The 23,191-nt window shown below is 35.9% G+C and overlaps 1 long non-coding RNA gene across 2 annotated transcripts in view; it reads right to left on the bottom strand.

Annotated features, from left to right (window-relative positions):
• LOC130458368 (uncharacterized) overlaps positions 1–23,191 on the bottom strand; it is a 63,591-nt gene that overhangs the window by 21,799 nt on the left and 18,601 nt on the right. The window contains exon 1 of one of the 2 annotated variants that reach the window (XR_008917621.1): positions 6,344–8,027. The exons of the other annotated variant lie outside the window; for it this stretch is intronic. This is a non-coding gene — a long non-coding RNA (uncharacterized LOC130458368). Of the gene's footprint in view, positions 1–6,343; positions 8,028–23,191 lie in introns of those variants that run through there. 2 annotated transcript variants of the gene reach the window in all.

Raw genomic sequence — 23,191 nt, 5'->3', positions numbered from 1 at the left:
GACATTTTAAAACATGTGATGTATGAGTGTTCATTGGAGATGCTGTAAAGAGAAGTTTTACTTAGGTCTGAGGTAAGTTAGATAAACTCTGAGGTCCCTTCCATATTCTGTAAGACTGTACTCTTAAACTCAGGGTCAAGCAATTATATGGAAACAACAGAAATAATAATTCTTCTTAATTGGGCCAAGCCATGTTTGCAAGACAAATCAGGAAAATTTCTCTAATACTTGGCATCATGGCAGATTTTAACAGAGGCAGCAGGCATTTGCAGTTCTCCTGTTCCATGTGGGAACATGCAATATAGTGGAAATTACCCACAGAACACTGAAGAAATATACTACTGCTTTCTAGGATTCCCATTGACCCTTGTGATTAAACAGCATAAAACACTACTTTATTAATCGCACTGTTTCTTTGTGAAAAAAAGCAACCAACAGCAAGCTTAGGACCTAGATTTATAAATGATATAAGACAAGGGAGACTCTACACAGTCTTTGAGGACCTTATAATGTTTTCTAGTCCTCCATTTGCTTTTGGCTGACTGGATTAACTTTCATTAAAAAAAAAAAAACTATTCCTGTACAAGGGTGTGAGGCCCAAGAGAATCTCTGTAATGTATCACTATTTAATGGAAGGCAATATCATTGAAGCAAGGTGCTTAGACACATAGAACATGGATTCCTCTTTAATATTTCCAGCGATCAATAGTGAGTTCTCCCTCATGAAGGTATTCAAACTCAGGGTGAATAAATATTTGTTTAGGACACTGAAGAGGAAATCATATACTGAGCAAAAATTTGGACTAAAGGACTTATGAAATCCCTTCGAGATATGGGATTCTAGGATTTTATAATCCATTTATTCTACATCTCCTCTTGCTGCTATCACTTTCCTTCCATAGTAACATTTCTAGTTCAAAAGAAACGTGACATGCACAAATTTAGAGACATCTCCATCCCAAATGTTCATACATACTATTTGTTCCTGACCTGTGGTAGAGACTTCCAAACTCATATTGTTCTGATCAGCCACAGTTGCACACACTGTACACTGATCCCAACATAGCAATGGCATTTTGGTCCTCTTTGAATACGAAGGACATCACCAACCTTCATCTGACACATTTCCCCTGTTCCAAGCTGAAATGCTTGGGGTTTATGAGTCAAGACAATCAACAAATGCCAAAACACTTTCCCCAGTGTATATGTATGCAAACAATATAAGCATGTTATTTTCCATTTCAAGAGTAATATTTCATTAAATGTCATTGAATTATGAATTATTAGATGGCAAAAATTATTTCTGCCAGTCCATTTTTTTATTTCAGTGTATATAATTGGATACTTGGAAAATAGATATTAGGGGCATCTATGTGCCTCAGTGGATAGAAAGCCATGCCTGGAGATGGAAGGTTTCTGCTGCTTCCTACCTGTATGACCCTAGGCAAATCACTTAACCCCCTTGCCTAACCCTTACAATAGGAGATAAGGGATTTTTAAAAAAATAAAATAGATATTAAATTGGTTTCTTCCTCTTATTTTAAACCCCTGATGTTTGAAATATTTTATATACATGGTACATCCTGTAGATACTTACTCATAGCACCCAAGAAGTTCATCATTATATTATTATCTAGTGAAAAGAACATTGGATTTGGTTTTAAAGCAAGAGGCTTAGATTCATGGTTCTAAGAATTATTTGTTGAATTATGCTAGGCAAATGACAACTTCTCTGAGCCTTTGTTTTTTCATCTACAAAATGGGTACAATAGTACCTGTACTTTCCAACATTGGTCCATGGATGAAAGTGAAGAATTTTCACTGAACAAGAAGAAAATACAGGATGTGGAATTGCTTTGGGGGCATATGAAATACTTATACAAATATGTTATTATTAATAGTAGGTTTTAAAAACTGAGAAATTTGTGTTATCCTGTTGGGGGTTGACTGGAAGGTTATTTAAAGGTACCAGTGCTCAACAGGGAAAGGGATTTGGGAAATAATAATTTAGTTTTGTTCCTGAAAACTCACTATTTCTCATGTGGAAATGCTAATGGTAGACCATGTTGAAAATATAACATTCTGCATTTTTGTATTAATATTGTTCCTTTCAGGGGAAAAAAAAGCACTGTTAACTGAAAAGACAAGGTCTCTCTAGAGTTGTGGCATCCAACAGCTTGGTTTATGAATCAATGCAGCTCAGGTTCAAGTAGTCTAATTTCCTGAAAACCACTCTATAGCATTAGGTTTCCAGAGGGGTGTAAAAGCCTGCAGCGTATTTATTTGCAGTTATAATGAAATGAAAAGGGGAAAGAAATGTAGAGGAATCATTTTCTGAGAGGGCAAGTCATATTTTTTTATTTGTCTTTTTTTTTTCCTAAGGGAACTACTCACATAAAGGTGGGCAGACCTGCTAACAAGCTCTCTGACTCATGAGATCCTAGTGAACACTGCTGTGTACAGGCTGGAATCCTTCACTGTTATTCACAGTTCCTTCTTCTCCCAAGGCATCTAATAATAAATGCTGAAATTTGGGGAAAGGTTTGTGTGACACCCCCACAATGTCCTCTGACACTGACAATAGTGGTTTCACTTTTTTTTCTGTCTCTCAGTGACAGGAGCTGTATTGTTTCCCTATTTGTTCAACAAAAAGCACAAAGGAAAGCTGAGCTCACAGTCAACGCACTTTAGTTTGAAGGGGAACTGGCAAAAGATTTCAACAGAAAGTTGATTTCTTTCAGAGGATCATGGGAGTACCAGGATTAAACTGGCACCCAGCCATAGGGAGAGCCCTTGACCTCAAAGCAGGAGCAATTTCTGAGCTGTATGCTGAAAAGGGCACTTTAATTTAGCATGAAACACCTGAATTCTTTTGCAAAGAAAGAAGGGGGAGGAGTCCCTAAAACTTCTTCAAAAAGCAAGAAGCTAAAAGCAATATCTCATATTTTTCCATCCTTTGAAATAAGTAATTCTTTCACTTTCTATGTTAGACAATTCTTAATTGTCTTTTAAACAAAAAAAGTAAATTGATCTTGAGTTCTTAAAAAGTCTTTATTTTAATTTATTTCTCAAACAAAATAAGTCAACAGGCTGTCAGAAAGTAACTCTCTGAATAAATGCACATTTAACATAATTTCTTTAAAAAAAACTCTAGGCCTTGAGCTGTAATTATTAAGGCTTCAAATCTCCCCAATGACATTAACTAGATAACATAATTTGGAGCACAGGAATGGAGTAACCCAAAGTCTGTTCATTGCTTCATTGTTCAAGATAATTCAGTCAAGATAATTCTGTATAACACGTCATTCTGTAACAGTTATGTTAGTTTTCCATAAACTTATCATCTTTCTACTTCCAATACTGCAAAGATTTATGATTTCCTCCTTGTGGCTCTGCCCTCCACTGAAGGAGACTATAATCTCTTCCCATGAGAAGAATGTCTTTAGAAGTAGTTATGAACAAATTAAGTCATCTTTTGGTGCCCAGCCTCCTGGTGATGAAGCTCTTCAAACTTAGTGAGGCTGATCCTAAGATGACGGATACACAATTTGCAGGGCTACACTTGACACCTTTCCAGATTGATGGGATCTCCCAGAGTTTAACCTATGTTAGCATATACCCTAGAGAGACTGAAGTCAGTTTCCACAATTAATGGAAATATTAGAACTGCATATTAGTGGAAGCAATATCAATGTTCAAAATTCTGAGTTTTATCCTACAAATAAGAGATTTGGGGCACAATGACCACAAGTAGAAGACTGCTTTCTATAATTCATATTTAAAAGCAAATTTTGTGAGCTCTTGTAAACTGCAAGACACTATAATAATTTCTAGATTTTAATAGGGGTTCTATGAAGATCTAAGTCTAACTATAAAGTTCATTAATATTGTTTTGGGCAACTGGGTGGCACAATGGAGAGAATGAGGGGCCTAGAGAAAGGAATACATCTTCATGAGTTCAAATCCAGTCCCAGACACTAGTTGTATGACCTTGGGCAAGTCACTTAATCCTGTTTGCCTCAGTTTCTTCAACTGTAAAATGATCTGGAGAAGAAAATGGCAAACCACTCCACTATCTTTGCCCAGAAGACTCCAAATGTGGTCATAAAGAATTGGACTCAATTGGAAAAAATGATTGAGCAAAAGAATATTCTAAGAGGCAGTTTAAGGAAAAGTATCCTGATATAGAGGGCAGTTAGGTGGCACAGTGGATAGAGGTCTGAAGTAAGGAAGACTCATCTTCTTGAATTCAAATCCACCCTCAGACACTATCTGTGTGACCTTGGACAAGTCACTTAATCCCATTTGCCTCAGTTTCCTCATCCAAAAAATGAACTTGAAAAGCAAATAGCAAATCATTCCAGTATCTTTGCCAAGAAAACCCCCAAAAGGGACTGAAAGACTCAGACATACCTCAGTAACAATATTGTTTCATCTTATCTGAAATCGAGAAGCTTCTTAAATTGATTTGGAAATATCTTTGATTAATAGCATGAGAAATACACTAGAAATATTTCATTCCATCCTACTATATTGTTGTTCCCAAAGCATAAATCTGACTATTGCACCCCCTTACTCAAGAAACTTCAAAGACTCTCTATTGCTTCTCGGATAAAGGGGGGGACCCTCAACATAGCCTACTCAGCATTTCTTGTCTGCAATCTGGTGCCATTCCTTCTTTGTAAACTTATCTTATATAACTCCCCTCAGTGTCCTTGATGGTAAAGCCAAACTGATATGTATGACTTTTCCCCCCTGTCTTTGTGTCTTTATGTAGGCTCTCCACCAAGACCTGGAAGATTCTCCTTCTTCCCCTCCACTTCTGGGAATGCCTCGCTGCACTTCAAAGCTCAGGTCTAATCCCCTTTTCAATATTCCCATTCAACATGTTAGTACTTTTCCCACCTAGGCTGAAATGACTCAGTATTTGATTTATATTTACATAGTTGTGTGCATATTTTGTTTCTCATCTTCTGCCCACCTAGAATTTAAGATCCTTGAAGGCAAGAATTGCTTTCATTCTTGCCTTTGTAGCCCCAGTATCTCCATAGCACCTGGAACATACCAGATCCTCAATAAATGCTTGTTACATTCAATTGCTGCATAGGCCCACTCTGTGAGTATTCTTAAAAAAAAATCAAAAGTGCTACTTTGAGCCACATAAATAGGGTTACCATGTAGATTCTAAATTATAGGACAAAATGAAGATTTATGCAATGTGGTCTGAGATGGTTTTATTACTTTTTTTCCTTTTGCAAAGAGAGTGAAATTTGGTGCCCCTCATGAGAGGTTAGCAGCAATAGTTATGAGACACTGTGTGGGAGGGTGCTGTGCAAGCCTCCCAATTTTCTTCTGTCACTGCTTTTCAGTCTTTACCTACCAATCTTCCCTGCTATTTCATGAACAGAGGTTGCTAGCTGTGCAAAAGAGTCTAGCAGCTTTTAAATCTAGACAAATATTCCCAGGAGACTGGGACAGGAATAAGCCAATATATTTCCCCTTAAAACTTTAAGAATATATATATATATATATATATTAATATACTCACACACATAGTTAAGCAAAGCTTCCTTAGCAGATACTGCCACTGCATTTATTTCTATATTGTTGAAAATGACCCTGAATCTCCTACAAAGACATTGGACTCTGCTGGAACATCTTGCTGCTAACCAGCTGAGGATGACCATGAGTGCATCTATTTAAAAGTAGGACTCTTCTATCATATCACTGCTGAAAAATAATTGCTGTTGTTTAGTTATATCCAATTCTTTGTGACCTCATTTAGGATTTCTTGGCAAATATACTGAAGTGATTCGCCATTTCTTTCTCCAGCTCATTTTAAAGATGAAAGGAAATGTCTGAGGCCAGATTTGAACTTGGATATTCACAATGACACATAGCCTCGAGCTTTATCAACAGTGCTACCTTGGTTTTTCACTAGGTACCATATTAAATGTGGAATCCCAGAGAGAAATGAATGGGGAAATAGAAGACCTAAGTTCTAACTTTGACTCCTCAATTAATTATCAGTATGCCCTTAGCCAAGTGTCTTCATATTTGTGGACCTCAGTTTCCAGTCAGTAAAGGATGGGTACTAAATCAGATGACCATCCAAAGTTCTTTGAAACTCTTAAATTCTATGATTATATGATGTTAGTTGGAAATAGACAGTGGATAAGGGGCTCACCTTGAATATGCAAGACCTGGATTCAAGACCATTTGTATCTCTGACACAAATGAGCAATGTAATGATAAACAAGTCACTTAATGTATCAGTGTCCTAGGAAACTTCTAATACTTCAAAGCATAGATCACTTATTGATGTACCTTAGGAGATACCTACCACTTCTATAGTGCCCAGAGTTCCTTATAATAATGAAATTCCTGAGTGGAAAATAACAAAACAAAAATAATATTAATCTTTCTGAGAGACTATGGGCAGCATCTATCTCTCTATATCTATCTAGATAGATAAAGATATATTGCTATTTTATAAACACAATTGATTGCTGAGGTAGTTAAAATGTGGAGTAAATATCATATCTGACAAAAATTGTATATTCTTAGTTTGTGCAATGAATGTAATTAATAAAAGGAATAATTGTGTTGGAGTAAAAATGACTAACCTATTTAGACAGGATTAGTTCTGAAATATAATGCATATGATGCTTTTGGTTTAGATCACAGCATCTTACTTTTTAAAATACCACAGGGAACATTGGTAGTTATTATGTAGACACACTTTCTCTTACCTCTGACCTATCCTGGTTGTGCTGTTGTTGCTGTTTCAACATTGAAATCTTCATACTTTCTCCCTTGCACTTGGTTACTAAGAATTGGCTTCAAATATTGTGTTGGGGAAATTACTCTACTGTAGGGCCAATAAAAGTCTGTTTAGCAGCCTACTCTTCTAATCTTCACTCTGCATTATCCAAGATCATGTTTGATTTTTAACATTTAGTTTAAGCTTTCATTTTTTAAATTAAATTTACTTTATTTTTTAAATATACCATAATATGCAACATAACAATAATATAACACATGTGGTTTGTTATAAATATGTAATGAATTATAACACTTATCCAAGAGTAACAAATTCTCACATTAGCTATGTCCCAAAATATCCATATTTTTCTTGATTTTTAGTAGGATTGTGGTATTCCATGAAAATATTATATCAAGAAAAAAGTATAACAGAGGGTCAGGTAAGATCTTGAACTTAGGGCTGTTACATGTGGCTATGGCACTCCTCAGAGGACTTTGGTTCTATAATTAAATGAATCTAAAGGCTTAACCACTGACAGTTATCATGAGGATGTAATCCATTAAAGAAGTAACTCTCCTAATATAACTGACAAACGACTAGAATTCAAAATATTCTGATTTATTTTACTTTCATAACAGTGGAGGAGAAGAAATGATGTGGAATCAGTTCTGAATGTATTAAGAACTGAAGCACATGAAATTTTTCAGAAGAGTAAAACTGGAAGCAAACCCATCCTGTCCTAGTCTCACTCTCAGGTCTACCATTTCTGTTAGCCTAGCACAGTTTCCCAAATTTCAGACAGAAGCAAAACTGCTACTCAGTTCCATGGCTGGCTATTTCAGGCACCTAACACAGCAGGACAAATGTGCACAAGTCCACACAGTATGACAGAAGGAATTAAAAATGTATTTACCATCTGCTGGTAGTTTCCTTGCTGGGCTCCCTTCCTCTTTTGTAGCCACAAATAGGGTCTTCTTTTCTCTTTCCAACTTTGAAGAGTAAGCTTCTTTCCCCCCACATCTCTGGAAGTTCCATTTTGCTTGTCTACCCAAATGGCTGAGAGTGATAGTCATAGACCTGCTCTACCATTTCTGCTTCTAGTACAAGAGTTTTTAACCTTTTTGCATGTGTCATGGACCCCTTTGACAATCTGAGGAAACCCCGGGGTTTCTTCTCTAAATAATGCTTTTAAATGCATAAAATAAAATACAGAGGATAACAAAATAAATCAATTATTCTGAAATATTATGTATATGGATATACATATATATATATATTTAAAAGCAATTTGACAGGTCCTGCATTAAGAACCCCTGTTCTAGGACCAATTTCCTCAAAATGCAAAGATTATGGGGAATTGTGCCTGGCATTTGGTTAACCACTCTTTAGATATTCAGATTTTTGGTTTTCATTGCTGATATTAAGTAATAGCATGTTGATCAAAATTTTCTCTGAGGATTTACTAGAAGGAAGCAGCAGAAATTGAGAAAAGGCTGACTGAAATAAGCATTCTGTCCTCAGGAAGGTTTGAATACTGACTGGACCTTGCCATATCATGGTGGACCAGATGGGAGTCAGGCTCCTCCCAGGAGAAAAGATCAGGAGTGAAATAAGGATTTAAAGCCTCAGTCTTTCCCTGCCAAAAAGTAGGCAGAGTAAAGGTGACAAGCCAGAGGAATGGTTGGGAATCTTGGAAGCCAGCTGGTATGATGATCCAAGATCATTTGGGTCATTTAGAAACTTACTTTCTCAATTGGAAACTGTGTGTATCACTCTAGAGAAAACTATGAAAATTAAGTACAGCTATTTTAATGCCATATTTTCTCTCTCAACAAAACAGTGTTAAATAATAATAGTAGCTAGTATTTATATGGTGTTTTAACATCAGCACAATGCTTTACAAATGTTGTTATCTTCAGAACAACTCTAAAATAAAGGTGTTAGTATTATCTTCATTTTACAGATGAGGAAACTGAGACAGATAAAAGTTAGTCTAGGGTTGCCAAGCTACTGAGTATAGGAGGCCAAAATTGAATTCAGATTTTTCTAAATCCAGGTTTAGTGTTCTGTGTGTCTTATCAATTCTTAATTACTCGAAATGATTTATTTTAATGAGTTAATACCAGTTAGCACTTAAAAGCCCACAATATGGATAGTAACAGATGATTTTTTAAAAAGATACAAGGCACCAACTAAAGCTGAGCTACCTTTTCTTCCTTTCTTTTATCTCAAAGCTGGATTTAGTGTTTCCTTGACTTTTTTTAAAGAGAGGTAGAAAGAGGGGTCCAGGATTGTAATCTCATCTACCTGGAGAAAGTACAAATACAGAAATTCCCTCTGTTGACATAGTATTGTCTGCAACATATATAGTCTGGGAGAACTATTACTGAGAACTCAAATGTCTTTGTACATGGTCATATACCAGAAGAATATGTCAGATAGTATGCCAGAGGAAGAACTTGAACCTGTCTTCTTAATTCCAAAGTTGGCACTTTATTCAGCTTTGATGGGTTGCCTTTCTACTTGATTGATTCCTTATTTTTACTTAATATAGGGAAGGTAAGATTTCAGTATTCTTATTAGCCTTTCCTGGAAAGTGATTCTGAGTTTGATGCCCTCATTGGCTCAACTGCCCCTGGGCTTTGATAGCATCAGACAAAACAAAAATGTTAAGTAGATAATAATTTCAATTTAGTTAGAAGTTAGGTTTGCTTTGGATAAATTTTTAAAGGAACAGTCACAATATAATAATGAGGTAATTATTCAGGACTCATAGTGCTTTCCAACTAGTAGCTTCTCAATGGATGATCATTACAGTAATTGATCACTACAGTCATGTTACATGAAAATAAAATCCCAAATAGCAAATAGGGTGGAATGGACTCACTGGGTAACTTCCAGGTACAAGTGTAAGAATTTTTCTCATTTACTTAAGGAAGTCTTCTTGGGATAGGTGGGCTCTGAGTCATGCTTATGACACTGTACTATTCAATTCAATAAATTCTTAGTGATTGCTTACTCTTTGTAATGTACTGTTAGTAAGTTACCATTTATCGAAAATACATTCCAGTCAAGAAGACTTGCAAAAAATCAGTGTCATACAAGGAAGAATGGGATGAACGAATATGTGAAATGAGTAGAACCAGAACAATTTATATTATATGGTCAATATTATAGAAAAAATCATTTTGAGCATATCTCCTTACTGAGGAAGAACGAAATAAGCAGAACTAAGAGAATAAGAACAATACTATAAAAATAAACTTCAAAAGCCATAAGAACTATGATCAATGCAGTGATAATTTCTTATTGCAGAGGACCAATGATAAAATATATAATCTATCCAGAGGTAAGAGAGAATCAAGTTACAGATTGGACAAAATCGAATCTATACACACAAATACACACATATATCTATGTATCTAGATGGCTAGTGCTAAGGATGGAGTCACAAAGATATGAGTTCAAATCTAGCCTTGGATACTTTCTGACCCTGGGCAGGTCACTTGACCTTTATTTGCCTTAATCCACTAGAGAAAAAAATAACAAACTTCTCCGGTATGTTGGCCAAGTAAAATTCATGGATAGTATGGTCCATGGGATCACAAAAGAGTTTCTAACTGAATGATAACAACTAAATACACATACATACATACACATACACACATAGAACCACTGAAGGGAATTGTTTTGATTGACTAATATAACTGTTACTATACGTTTTTGTTTGTTTTTTTTTCCCTTATGGAGCAAATAATGGGAGAGAGAGGCTTTAAGGAAAGGGAAAGAATGAACATTTATGTAGTGTCTGTTATGTACTGGATACTATACTGAGAGCCTTTAATCCTTGCAATGATTCTGGTGAGGTAGGGAGAGATAGAAAACAGATTTGTTAATTTGAAAAATAGAGAGGTAGGGCAGTGTTATAGATGTGAAGTGTTGCATGTACTTTTAGATGAGTTTTCTGTATTCTTTTTACCTAATTATTTTACTTTGTTATAAAATGGGACTAAAGTGTAAATGTTTGTAAAAAAAGAAACAAATAAAACTTATTAAGCTGTAATAAATAGTTTGTACTGGGGATAAAAATTAAAAAGCAAGATAATTCTTGACTGTAGGAAACATTACATTAAGGGAAATATATACACATATAAGGGAGTGGTGGCCAAAGGAGGGAAATTTGTTTTAGGAAGAGATATGGTAAGTGGAGCCTGCCATAAGGGTCACCTGTCATTCATTTTTAGAAGCAATGTTAATATTAATTTCATTCCTGTATCTAGAACAAAAGGTAAACAGTTGAGCCTGGGGATAGGTCTTGGGGAGGAGGAAATACACACAGAAAAAGGGTCAATCTGTAAGACTTGGCTAATGTGTACAGTTCAATGAGATGTAAAGCATGTTCAGGGTTGGCAAGATAAAGCTGACCATGTAGATCTACAATGGCTGATTAACCAATCAGGGCAAAATGGCCCCAGGGTAGTAATTCTAAAGCTGAGTGGATAAAATCATCCAAGACATAATCTCAGGAGATCCAGTCTAATGGGCAAGACCAGTGTTAAGGAAAATGGGTGGCTAACTGGATGAGATGTGAATAATGACTGAGTACCTGACCAGATGCACAAGTGATAGTATTATAAATTGCTCTAACTATCCTAGAATGCATTTAGGAATTATGATATGAAAGCAACAAAAATGGAGGGAGTTTCCTTAATGCTAAATTTGCTTTAATGATGAGGTAGATAGAGCAATGGACCTGATGTCAGGATGATTTAAGTTCAAATATGTCCTCAGCCACGTACTAGCTGTGTGCTCTTGGGTACATTCACTTAATTAACCCTGTTTGCTTCCATTTGTTCATCTGTAAAATGAACTGGAGAAGGAAATAGAAAACCACTCTACTATCTTTCCCAAGAAAACCCCAAACGAGGTCACAAAGAGTCAGACATGATTGAAACACAATAACAAAAGCAGGGGGGTTCCTGATAGCTTCTTGGAGGTATGCAGAGAGTGGAATGATATGTAAATACATGGAGCCCCTCAGGTGTCACTTGGAAACACCAACCAAATAGACACCTTATCTCCCTCATTGTAACATATATATAAAACTGAGAATGAAAATAAGGCTAATTTGCTCCAATTTTTTTTCCTCCAAAAAATCACTATCCACACTTCACTGAAGGTATATCCCATATTCCCAGGTTTGCACAGCTAGACCAACATGTTTAACCATTAATATATTTCAAAGCCAAAAAGTGTCCAGTACCAAATTGTTCTTTCTTCCTCCTCTCTTTTCCTCCTTCCTCTTTCCCCTTCTCCCTCCCTCTATTCCTTTGTTCTTTCCTCCCTTTGTAACTCTTTGGATCTTAGGTCTCTTCCCTATACTTGTTATTTTTTTCATATTTAAATGTTTCCTTTGATTTTCTCATGGTGGAAATTGTATTATAAGAACATCTATAGGAAGCAAGGAACAGGGATGGGACTATGATTTCATTGGGATGGAATACTTCTCATTGAGACAACTCTCACCCCAAATGTCAGCATCACCTCTATAACTTATTTTCTTGGAGAGTTGCCTACAACACTGAGAGGTCAGGTGACTTGCCCAGTATAATATAGATACTATATGTCAGAGGCAGGATTTAATCTAAGTCTGCCTAGGCATTAAGACCAACTCTCTATTTGCCAATTGTGTCTACATCTGTAGTAAGATTAAAATGAAGGAATAAACATTGTTAATAAAAAGGTTAAAATGTTTCTAGTTGCAATTCTCCTAACCTAATCTAAGTTGGGGGCAAGGAGAATTTTTAGCAATGTACATAGAGTGAATTATGTGTGACTTTCTAAATGGAACACATAACAGAAATGTATGGGCACAGTTCAAATTGAACTTGATTCTTGAGGGGAAAGTGAAAGGGCTGGACAAATATATCTCTATTCTTTACATGATTAGGGAGAATGAATAGATCCTGGAATGACCTCCAGGAATTGATACAGAGTAAAGGAGTAGAACCAGGAGAACATTGTACACAGAGACTGATACACTGTGGTACAATCGAATGAAATGGACTTCTCTACTAGCAGCAGTGCAGTGATCTGGGACAATTTTGAGGGACTTATGAGAGGAAATGCTATCCATATTCAGGGGAAGAACCGTGGGAGTAGAAAAACAGAAGAAAAACAACTGTTTCATCACATGGGTTGATGGAGATATGATTGGGGATGTAGACTCTAACGATCACCCTAGTGCAATTATCAATAATATCGAAATAGGTCTTGATCAATGGTGCATGTAAAATCCAGTGGAATTGCACATTGACTGGGGGGGGGGGGGAGGACATGAATCATGTTCTATTGGATGGTGAAGAAATGAAATGATGCTAAAATGATGGTTGAAGAAAATGGGGATATTTAGTTTGGAGGGTGAGTGAAATGACTAGGGAGATGACATAAGAAATGTCTTCAAATACTTAAAAGGGCTAAGATATTGAAGAGAGATTAAACCAGTTTTACACGGTTTCAGAGAGTGTGACTTGAAGTTACATAGAGGTAGGATGAAGTACTACATTCCAGGAACTTTGTTAAGTTCTGAAGATACAAAAAAAAAAAGGTAAAAACAGAGTCCATGTTCTTAAAAAACTCACATTTTAATGGAAGAATAAATATATAATTTACCAAGTATTTATAAGAAGGGAATAAGCATTTATATGCTGCCTACTATTTTGCAGGCACTACACTAAGCACTTTTTACAAATGTTATCTCATTTGAGCCTCACAACAACTCTGTGAGATAGGAAATTTGTAGTGAAAGAGTAGTAAAAGGGGTAAGAAGAGAGATTAGGAAAGTCCATATTTATGTTTAACTTTAAAGAAAAACTCACTAAAAGTTAGAGTTGTCCAAAAGTCAAATGGGATGCTTTAGGAATTAGTGAATTTAATCCCCACTCTAAGTTTTTTTTTTTTTTTTAAGCAGAGACTAGAGGGTCACTCAGTGAGGATGCTATTTAAGGCACTCTTATTCTGATTGGGAAAATAATGTATCTTTGAGTTACATTAAAATTTTTAAGTTTTGTGACTCTTGTGTTTACATTTCTGAATGATCATTACTTTGGAAAAAATAAAAGAATTAGAAGAGGAAAAGAAGAAAAATTAGTAAAAGGGGGGGGGAAAGGAAGAACAGAATAAAGAGTAAGAAGAGGAAAGGAATGAAAGAAGAGAAAAATATATAACTAAAAGTACATTTCAGATGAAGAAATCAAAGCCATATATAGGCATATGAAAAAAAAAAGTTCTAAAATCACTACTGATTAGAGAAATGCAAGCCAAAACAATTTTGAGATATCATCTGATACATATCAATCAGACTGACTAAATTGACAATTGATCAAAATGTCAAATGTTGGATGGGATATGGGAAAATGGAGGCACATATACTATTTGTGGAACTATTAATTGATCCAACTGTTTTGGATAGCAATTTGTAATTAATAATTGGAATTTGACCTAAGTTCTTTCTGACTACAAGTCTGTGATTCTATCTGCTCCATTACATTGCCTCCCTGTATTATGTATAATAAAGCATGGACAGAATTTTGAACTTAATTGAAGCAAGAATTTTTAAAGACTTTGTATCATTCAACTCCAAAATCTTAAATTCCTAAGTATGATTAAGGTAGGAAAGGAAATAATTTGTGCTAATAATAAGAAAATCAGCAATAATTATAATTATGAAAGTTCAAAGATCCATGGTTCCTCACTAGTCTGAGTAGGATCTGGGGAATTTTGAACTGCAGGAGATCAAAGAGATTGTCTAGTGCAGTGATGGTGAACCTATGGCACGTATGCCAAAGATGGCATGCAGAAAGTTCTCTGTGAGCATGCACTCTACCCCCCCTCCATCCCCATCCCCAGAGTTCATTACTAGAAAGGCAGAAGTATTCAGGTGGAGCTGTTCCCTTCCCTCTCTCTACCCTGCCTGATGGCATTTTTTCACTTTACCCATTCTTCTATCCAGCAACCCAATGGGAGCACACAGTGGGTAAGGTGGGTAGCTCATAGGTGGCAGAGCTGGAGGGGAACAAAGCTCTCAGGCCACTCCTCTCCCCCTCTTCACCTGTGCTGTGGACATTTTTTCATTTCACCCACCCCTCTACCCAGTAGCTCATGGGAACACTTTCTCCCTACCCTGTGTGGGGTAATGAGGATGGGGCACCAGGCACTCAGTAGGGGGGCTGAGGAGCACAGCACCAGATCTCTAAAAGATTCTCCATCACTGATCTAGTACAACCTCCTCATTTACAGGTGAGCAAAACTGAAGCCCAGAAAGGTTAATAATTTCATTCATGATCCCCCAACTAATGAGAAGCAGAACTAATATCAAACTCAGGTTTTTTTTTTACTCAAAACCCAGTGCTATTTTCAGTATACTAGACTTTTAAAAAGTCATATTAGAACCCCCCTGCACCATAATTTTCAATCCAGATGTGACTGAAAAAGTATTATCATTTTATAGGAAACCTTTTCTTGCTGAGAATCTCTAAACTTGACCAGGACATGGAAAACATTTAATGAAAAAGCATGGAATGTATTTTTTATCAAGTACACATGGAATATTTATAATAATGTTTTCTTGGTCATAGAAAAGTTCTATATAAAATTTGAAGGAAGAAATATAAAATAAATATATTTATAGATTATAACAGTAAAGTTATAAAAAAGCAATACAAGATCAGAATGTTAAAATTTGTATGGTAAACAAAATGATATAAAATAATGCCTGGCTTAAAGAATTACACCTTTCTATAATCTCCCCTCCCCAATTAGACTATAAGGTTCTTGATGATAGGAACTGTGCTATTTTCTATCTTTGTAAACATGACATCAAGGGTCTTGCACATAATAGATATTTATTAAGTTGTATTCAATTGATTATATATTGTTGAATATGGTTTTATTTGAAGTTTTATTAATCTGTTATTTATATGGAGATTATTAAATTAAAACATTTTAATTTCTTTTGCTAGCCATTTATTGCCTCCCTAGTTCCTTGAGTCTTACTGCCACAGCCCTAGATCAGGCTTTCATCAGATTGTGTTTCTTAAATGTTCTCTCTCCCTGCTTCAATCCATCTTTTATACAGTTAACAGATGAATCTTCCTAAAGTATAACACTCCCTAGTTTAAGACACTAAGTTATCTTTTACTGGGTCAAGTTCAAATGACTTATCCTAGTATTCAGAACTCCATTAATAGTCTTTCCTTCCATGCAAGCTCGTCCTCCCGACTTTATTATTTCAGTTAATGGTATTACTACTTTCTGAGGTCCTAATTACCAATACTCAAAATATTTTAGTTGTTTTTCACTCCTCCTTTCCCAAGCTGCCTGTTTTAAAAACATCTTGAATTCATTCTCTCCATTCCATTCACATTGTCAAATTGATGATCTTTTTAATTGTCTCTCTCTTTCCACCACGTTATCTCTTTTAAGATCCTTTAAACTATTGTCCAAAGAAAGCTATGTAAATCAGAGGCAACTAGAAAGTCATGCAACCTATTGAAATTGACTCAAAAAGAGAAGGACAATCAAATCCATTGGGGCAGAGAATTAATTCATGCCCTATAGAGAAGTAGATAACAAGCTGACTGGTGGGGAGGGAAGAAATATAAGGGAGGGAGAAGGTGTGGGGGGCATTTTTAAAAGACCATAAAGAAAATAAGAGGGGAATAAGAAGGGGGGGGTAGAAAGGGAAGTAAAATGAGGGTGGGAATTAGGGGAACTGATTAAAAACAAAACACTAGTGTAGAAGGAAATAGTGAAAGAAGAAAGGGCAGGACTAGGAATGGAAATCAAAATGTTGGGAAATGTACAACTGGTAATCATAACTATGAATGTGAATGGTATGAACTCACCCATAAAATACAAGCAAATAGCAGAGAGGATTTGAAACCAAAATGCTACCATATATTGTCTACAAGAAACACACATGAGGAAGGTAGAAATACATTTGGTAAAGGTAAGCAGGTGCGGCAAAATCTATTGGGCATCAACTGAAAAAAAAGAAGGCAGGAGTTGCAATCATGATATCTGACAAAGCCAAAGTAAAAAGAGATCTAGTTAAACAGATAGGGAAGGTAATTACATCCTGATAAAAGGCAGTATAGATAACAAGGAAATATCAGTACTCAACATGTATGCACCAAATGACATAGCATCTAAATTTCTAAAGGAGAAACTAGTGGAGATCAAGGATGAAATAGATAGAAAAACTATACTAGTGGGAGACCTGAACTTTCCTCTATCAGAACTAGATAAATCAAACCAAAAAATAAATAAGAAAGATGTAAGAGAAGTGAATGAAATCTTAGAAAAAATTAGAGTTAGTATATATGTAGAGAAAAATAAATAGGGACAAAAAGGAATACACCTGCTTTTCAGCAGCACATGGTACATTCACAAAGACTGACTATGTACTAGGGCATAAAAACATTGCAAACAAGAGCAAAAGAGCAGAAATAATAAATGCAACCTTCTCAGATCACAATGCAATAAAAATAATAATTAGTAAGGCTATATGGAGAGGAAAATAAAAAAAAATAATTGGAAATTAAATAATATGATTCTCCAAAATTGGTTAGTTAAAGAATAAATCATAGAAACTATTAATAATTTCATTGAAGAAAATGATAATGATGAGACATCCTTTCAAAATCCATGGGATGCAGCCAAAGCAGTACTCAGGGGGAAATTTGTATCCTTGAGTTCGTATATTAACAAATTAGGGAGGGCAGAGGCCAATGAATTGGGCATGCAAATTAAAAAACCAGAAAGTGAACAACAGGAAAAACAGGAACTATATGAACACAACTACAAAACACCCTCCACACAATTAAAACTACATCTAAATAATTTGAAAAAAACATGAATTGCTCATGGGTAGGATGAGCTAACATAATAAAAATGACCATCCTATCCAATCTAACTTACTTATTTAGTGCCATACTCATCAAACCATCAAAAAAGTTTTTACTGAATTAGAAAAAAATATAACAAAGTCCATTTCGAAGAACAAAAGATCAAGGATATCCAGGGAAATATTGAAAAAAAATGTGAAGAAATGTGGCCTGGCAGAACCAGATCTCAAAATATTTTATAAAGCAGTGGTCATCAAAACAATATGGTACTGGCTAAGAAACAAAAAGGAGGATCAGTGGAATAGAGTTGGGGTAAGTGACCTCAGCAAGACAGTCAATGATAAGCCCAAAGGTCCCAGCTTTAGGGACAAAAATCCAGCATTTGATAAAAACTGTTGGGGAAATTGGAAGACAGTATGGGAGAGATTGGGGTTGGATCAACATCTCACACCCTATACCAAGATAAACTCAGAATGGTTGAATTACTTGAATATAAAGAAGGAACTTATAAGTAAATTAGGTAAACACAGGTATTTGGGAAAGGAAAGATTTTAAGACCAAGCAAGAGTTAGAAAAATTTACAAAAAAGAAATTGGAAGACAGTATGGGAGAGATTGGGGTTGGATCAACATCTCACATCCTATACCAAGATAAACTCAGAATGGTTGAATTACTTGAATATAAAGAAGGAACTTATAAGTATATTAGGTAAACACAGGTATTTGGAAAAGGAAAGATTTTAAGACCAAGCAAGAGTTAGAAAAAATTACAAAAAAGTAAAATAAATAATTTTGATTATATTAAATTAAAAAGGTTTTGTACAAACAAAACCAATGCAACCAAAATTAGAAGGAAAGCAACAAATTGGGAAAAATCTTCATAACAAAACCTCTGAAGAAGGTCTAATTACTCAAATTTATAAAGAGCTAAATCAATTGTACAAGAAAATTAAGCCATTCCCCAATTGATAAATGGGCAAGGGACATGAATAGACAATTTTCAGATAAAGAAATCAAAACTATTAATAAGCACATGAAAAAGTGTTCTAAATCTCTTCTAATAAGAGAGATGCAAATCAAAACAACTCTGAGGTATCACCTCACACTTAGCAGATTGGCTAACATGACAGCAAAGGAAAGTCATGAATATGTTGGAGGGGATGTGGCAAAGTTGGGACATTAATGCACTGCTGGTGGAGTTGTGAATTGATCCAACCATTCTGGAGGGCAATTTGGAACTATGCCCAAAGAGCGCTAAAAGACTGTCTGCCCTTTGATGCAGTTATAACATTGCTGGGTCTGTATCCTAAAAAGATAATAAGGAAAAAGACTTATACAAGAATATTTGTGATTGTGTTCTTTGTGGTGGCAAAAAAATTGGAAATTGAGGGGATGCCCTCCAATTGGGGAATGGTTGAACAAATTGTGGTACATGTTGGTGATGAAATACTATTGTGCTCAAAGGAATAATGAACTGGAAGAATTAATTGTGAACTAGAATGACCTCCAGGAATTGATACAGAGTGAGAGGAGCAGAATCAGGAGAACATTATACATATTATATACTGATACAATCAAATATAATGGACTTCTCCATTAGTGGCAATGCAGTAATCCAGAATAACTCAGAGGTATTTATGAGAAAGAACACTATCCATATTGAGGAAAAACTGTGTGAGTAGAAACAGAAGAAAAATAACTGCTTGATTACATGGGTCAATGGGGATATAATTGTGGATGTAGACTCTAAATGATCATCCTAGTGCAAACATCAACAATATGGAAATAGGTTTTGATCAAGGACACATGTAAAACCCAGTGGAATTGCACAATGGCTACAGGATGGGGTGGGTGGGAGGGGAGGGAAAGAATATCATTCTTATAACCAAGGAAAAATGTTCTAAACTGACTAATTAAATAAAATTTTCAAAATGAAAAAAAAGGCATCAAACCTACTGAGTTTCTTATGCTCCTTAACTTCCTAGTTTTCGTTTTCTATTTTTTCTCTTTTCCTTTCATATCTTGTCTTGCCTATTTGGATTATGCTCCATTTCTGCTCCTGCCTTCTCTCTTAGAATCTCTTAATATTCCTAGCTCTCTGCCTCCATTTCTAGAGCCTTTGTTACCTGCGTGTCTTGTGACTATTTTGCCTATCCAGATTCTTTGGCCATAAATTGTGACCTCTTGTTGTATCACACAAAGTGGCCTTAATATTCATTATCTCTTGCCAAGACTTTTGCAGTATCCTACAACTCATGTCCTTACTCATCTAATCTGTGTTACACACTACTACCAGGTTAAATTTCCTATTGCCCAGTTCTAATGCCATTCCATTGTACACAAACCTTCAATGTTTTCTGTATTCCCAGAGAATAAGGTTTAACTTTTCAACCTTTTCTTTTACTATTCATGTATATGTACTATATACTGTAGCCAAACATAATACAGGTAACACTGTAAAATTTCAAAGATTTTACATCCATTTTTTAATTTTAGTATCAACCCCCTAGGCAACAGATATCATGGGTTTTTCCTATTTTAACACAAGAGAACAAAGATTCAATTAAGTCAAGTGAAGATTAAACTACACTCTTTACCATCTTCCTATAGATCAAAAGTTCTATATTTTCCTGCCCTGGCTGGCCTTTTTTTTTTTTTAGTGGATGGTAGAGTGTGGATAGGGATAAAATAGCAAAAGAAAAGAGTATCAATGAGACAATTTTAGAGAACAAAATGAATGTCATAAAGAAACACAGAGAAGTAGGATACCTTTGAAAACTACAAGTTGAATTTGTTATACTTGAAAAGATAATAGAGGCAGAACCATGATGGCCACTTAGACATAGCAAAAGTCCAGACCTCTCTGAAAACCTTTCCACACCAATCAAAAACAAAGTGCTTCAAGGGGACAGAAAACCAAATCTAACAACAGAACAGAGCTGGAAGACCCTCCTGCTGGATTCAACTTAAAAGGTACACCAAAAAAGCCTGAATTCTTGAACTCTTGGGTTCAAGGGAAAGGAAGAAGGAAGGTCCCAGGACTCCTCCTCCACTGACTGTGCTGAGTCTCAAGTGGTCTCCAGAATCTCTGGGCAGGCAAGGGCTCTAGTCCAGAGGGAGTGCTTTGCTGGCACAGCTGTGCCAGGCTCAGGGCAATAAACACAGGTGGTAGGGGGGGCAGCTAGAGGAGAAGTGTAGAGAGCACAGCCTACTCACAGCCAAAACACTCCATCTTGCCCCCACTTTTTTTGATTTGACCTCAGGGCACATCCAGCTCCACAGATCAACTCTGCCCTGGCTTAATCTTATTAATAGGGCAGATAAGAAGCCTTCAGAGGCCAGGGAAGCTCAATCTCCAACACCCCTTCCCCCACTTACTCCACTGATAGCACTTTCTGACTAAGCTCTGAGGGCAAAGGCTGAAACCACTACAGAATACCTTGATAACAGGGTGAGAAGCCCAACTCCCTTCAGACTCCACACCTTCACCTACACCTTCATCTTCTATTGCCAGCTGGGGAAGATATGACCTCAGGGCTCACTAATACCATCAGCCTAACCTAGTCAGTCAGCAGAGCAGAGAAGAAACCCCTTCAGGACAGATTAGCCCAAACCCACAAATAATCAGAGGAACAAATTACAGACAATGACAGGGGGAAAGAAGGAAAAACCATGAGTAAACAACAGAAAAAGAAAAAAGAAATTACAATCAACAGATTCTATTCAGGCAATGAACAAAGAGCAAATGCAACTAAGGAGGACCAAGGAACACCAAGCAAAACACAGAAACTCCAGTGAATTGGACACAGGCTTTGGAAGAACTCAAAACACAATTCAAAAAACAATTAAGAAATACTGAAGACAATTGGGGAAAAAAAACTTAAAAAGAAAATAAGTCATCTAGAAACAGAGGTAGATGAACTAAAATAAGAAAATAGTGTTTTGAAAGCCAGAGTTGACCAGCTTGAAAACAAGGCAAAGAAGGTAAAAGATGACCTACAAAGAAAATCAGACCAGAAGGAGAAGGATGACTGAAAAGCCAGGGATTAAATTCAGTCTTTAAAAATTAGAATCCAACAACTAGAAGCAAATGACTTCACAAGGCAGCAAGAGTCTTTAAAACAAAATCAAGAGAATGAAAAAAATTGAGGAAAATATGAAACATCTCATTGACAAAACCACAGACCTGAAAAATAGATTCAGGAGAGAAAATTCAAGAATTATTGGACTACTGGAAGATCATGACAAAAGAAAAAGCCTGGACATCATTCTACAGGAAATTATCTACAAAAATTGCTTCAACATTCTCGAACAAGAGGGAAAAGTGGACAGTGTAAGAATCCAAAGATCACCTCCTGAATTTAATTCCCAACTGACAACACCAAGGAATGTTATAGTCAAATTCAATAACTATCAGATCAAGGAAAAAATATTACAAGCTGCTAAGAAGAAGTCATTCAGACATCATGGAACCACAGTTAGGAAAACACAGGACCTGGCTACATCTACACTGTAAGCCTGGAAGGCATGGAATATAACATTCCAGAAAACAAGGGAACTGGGTCTACAACCAAGAATCAACTACCTAGCAAAACTGACTTTATTCTTACAGTGGAAAGTATAGTCATTTAATAAAACAGAAGACTTCAAAGCATTAATAAAGAAAAGACCAGACTTAAACAGAAAATTTGATTACTCAAGAAAATAACCAAAAGGTAATTAAGAAAGGGATAGATAATAGAGATCTGCATTACATGTATAATGCTCTTTTTTGTTCTACTATATGCATATGTGTATGTGTGTATATTTTTATAGGTATATTTTGTATATGCAGGTATATATGTGTGTGGAGTATATATGTGTATGGAGAGGGGGAGAGAAAGGCTGGGGTAGAAAAAGAATTCCATTTATTTTGTGTTTAAGTTCAGGATAAAAATACATTTTTTAACGAAACCCCATTCAATTCTGAAAATAGCTCAAATTCTACCTTTTTACTGGCACTTTCTTTGATCTGCTTAGTGGAAAGGGAAGTGGCAGAAAGGTCATAGAGGATAATGATTGGATTTGATATTGATATTTGAATGGATCTGTGGTTTGATCAATGTGGTTGTGCAGAACACATTCCATGATTTCTTATCCAATATAATTCTTGTCCCTGCCTTTCTCAAAATTCTCCTCTGAGGATCTATCCAATGAACTGCTAGCCTTCTTTCCTCTGGTTCCTTTTAACATCTTTGAGGTGATCCCATGGGTTGTCTTTCTCTTTAGCTGTAAATACTTTAGAGCTTCTGATTTCACTTATAGCAAAAAATTTCAATATGGATGGGGTTCAGTTCCTCTGGTAGTATGCCAAGTCATTTGTTGTTGGATAGAGAGCCCATGTTAAGAGTGCCAACAGTGAATTAAATGATTGTAGATGACATAAAAATGAGATTTTTTTGTCCCCCTACCCCTCTCCTGCCAATCAATTACTGGCACTCTGAAAGTGGAAGGACATTGAAGAGAATTGAGAGACATTT

Source organism: Monodelphis domestica, chromosome 3 (genome assembly GCF_027887165.1).
Source record: "Monodelphis domestica isolate mMonDom1 chromosome 3, mMonDom1.pri, whole genome shotgun sequence".
Lineage (NCBI taxonomy): Eukaryota > Metazoa > Chordata > Mammalia > Didelphimorphia > Didelphidae > Monodelphis > Monodelphis domestica.
Note: the sequence above shows the minus strand (reverse complement) of the source record. Positions and strands in the feature narration are given on the sequence as shown.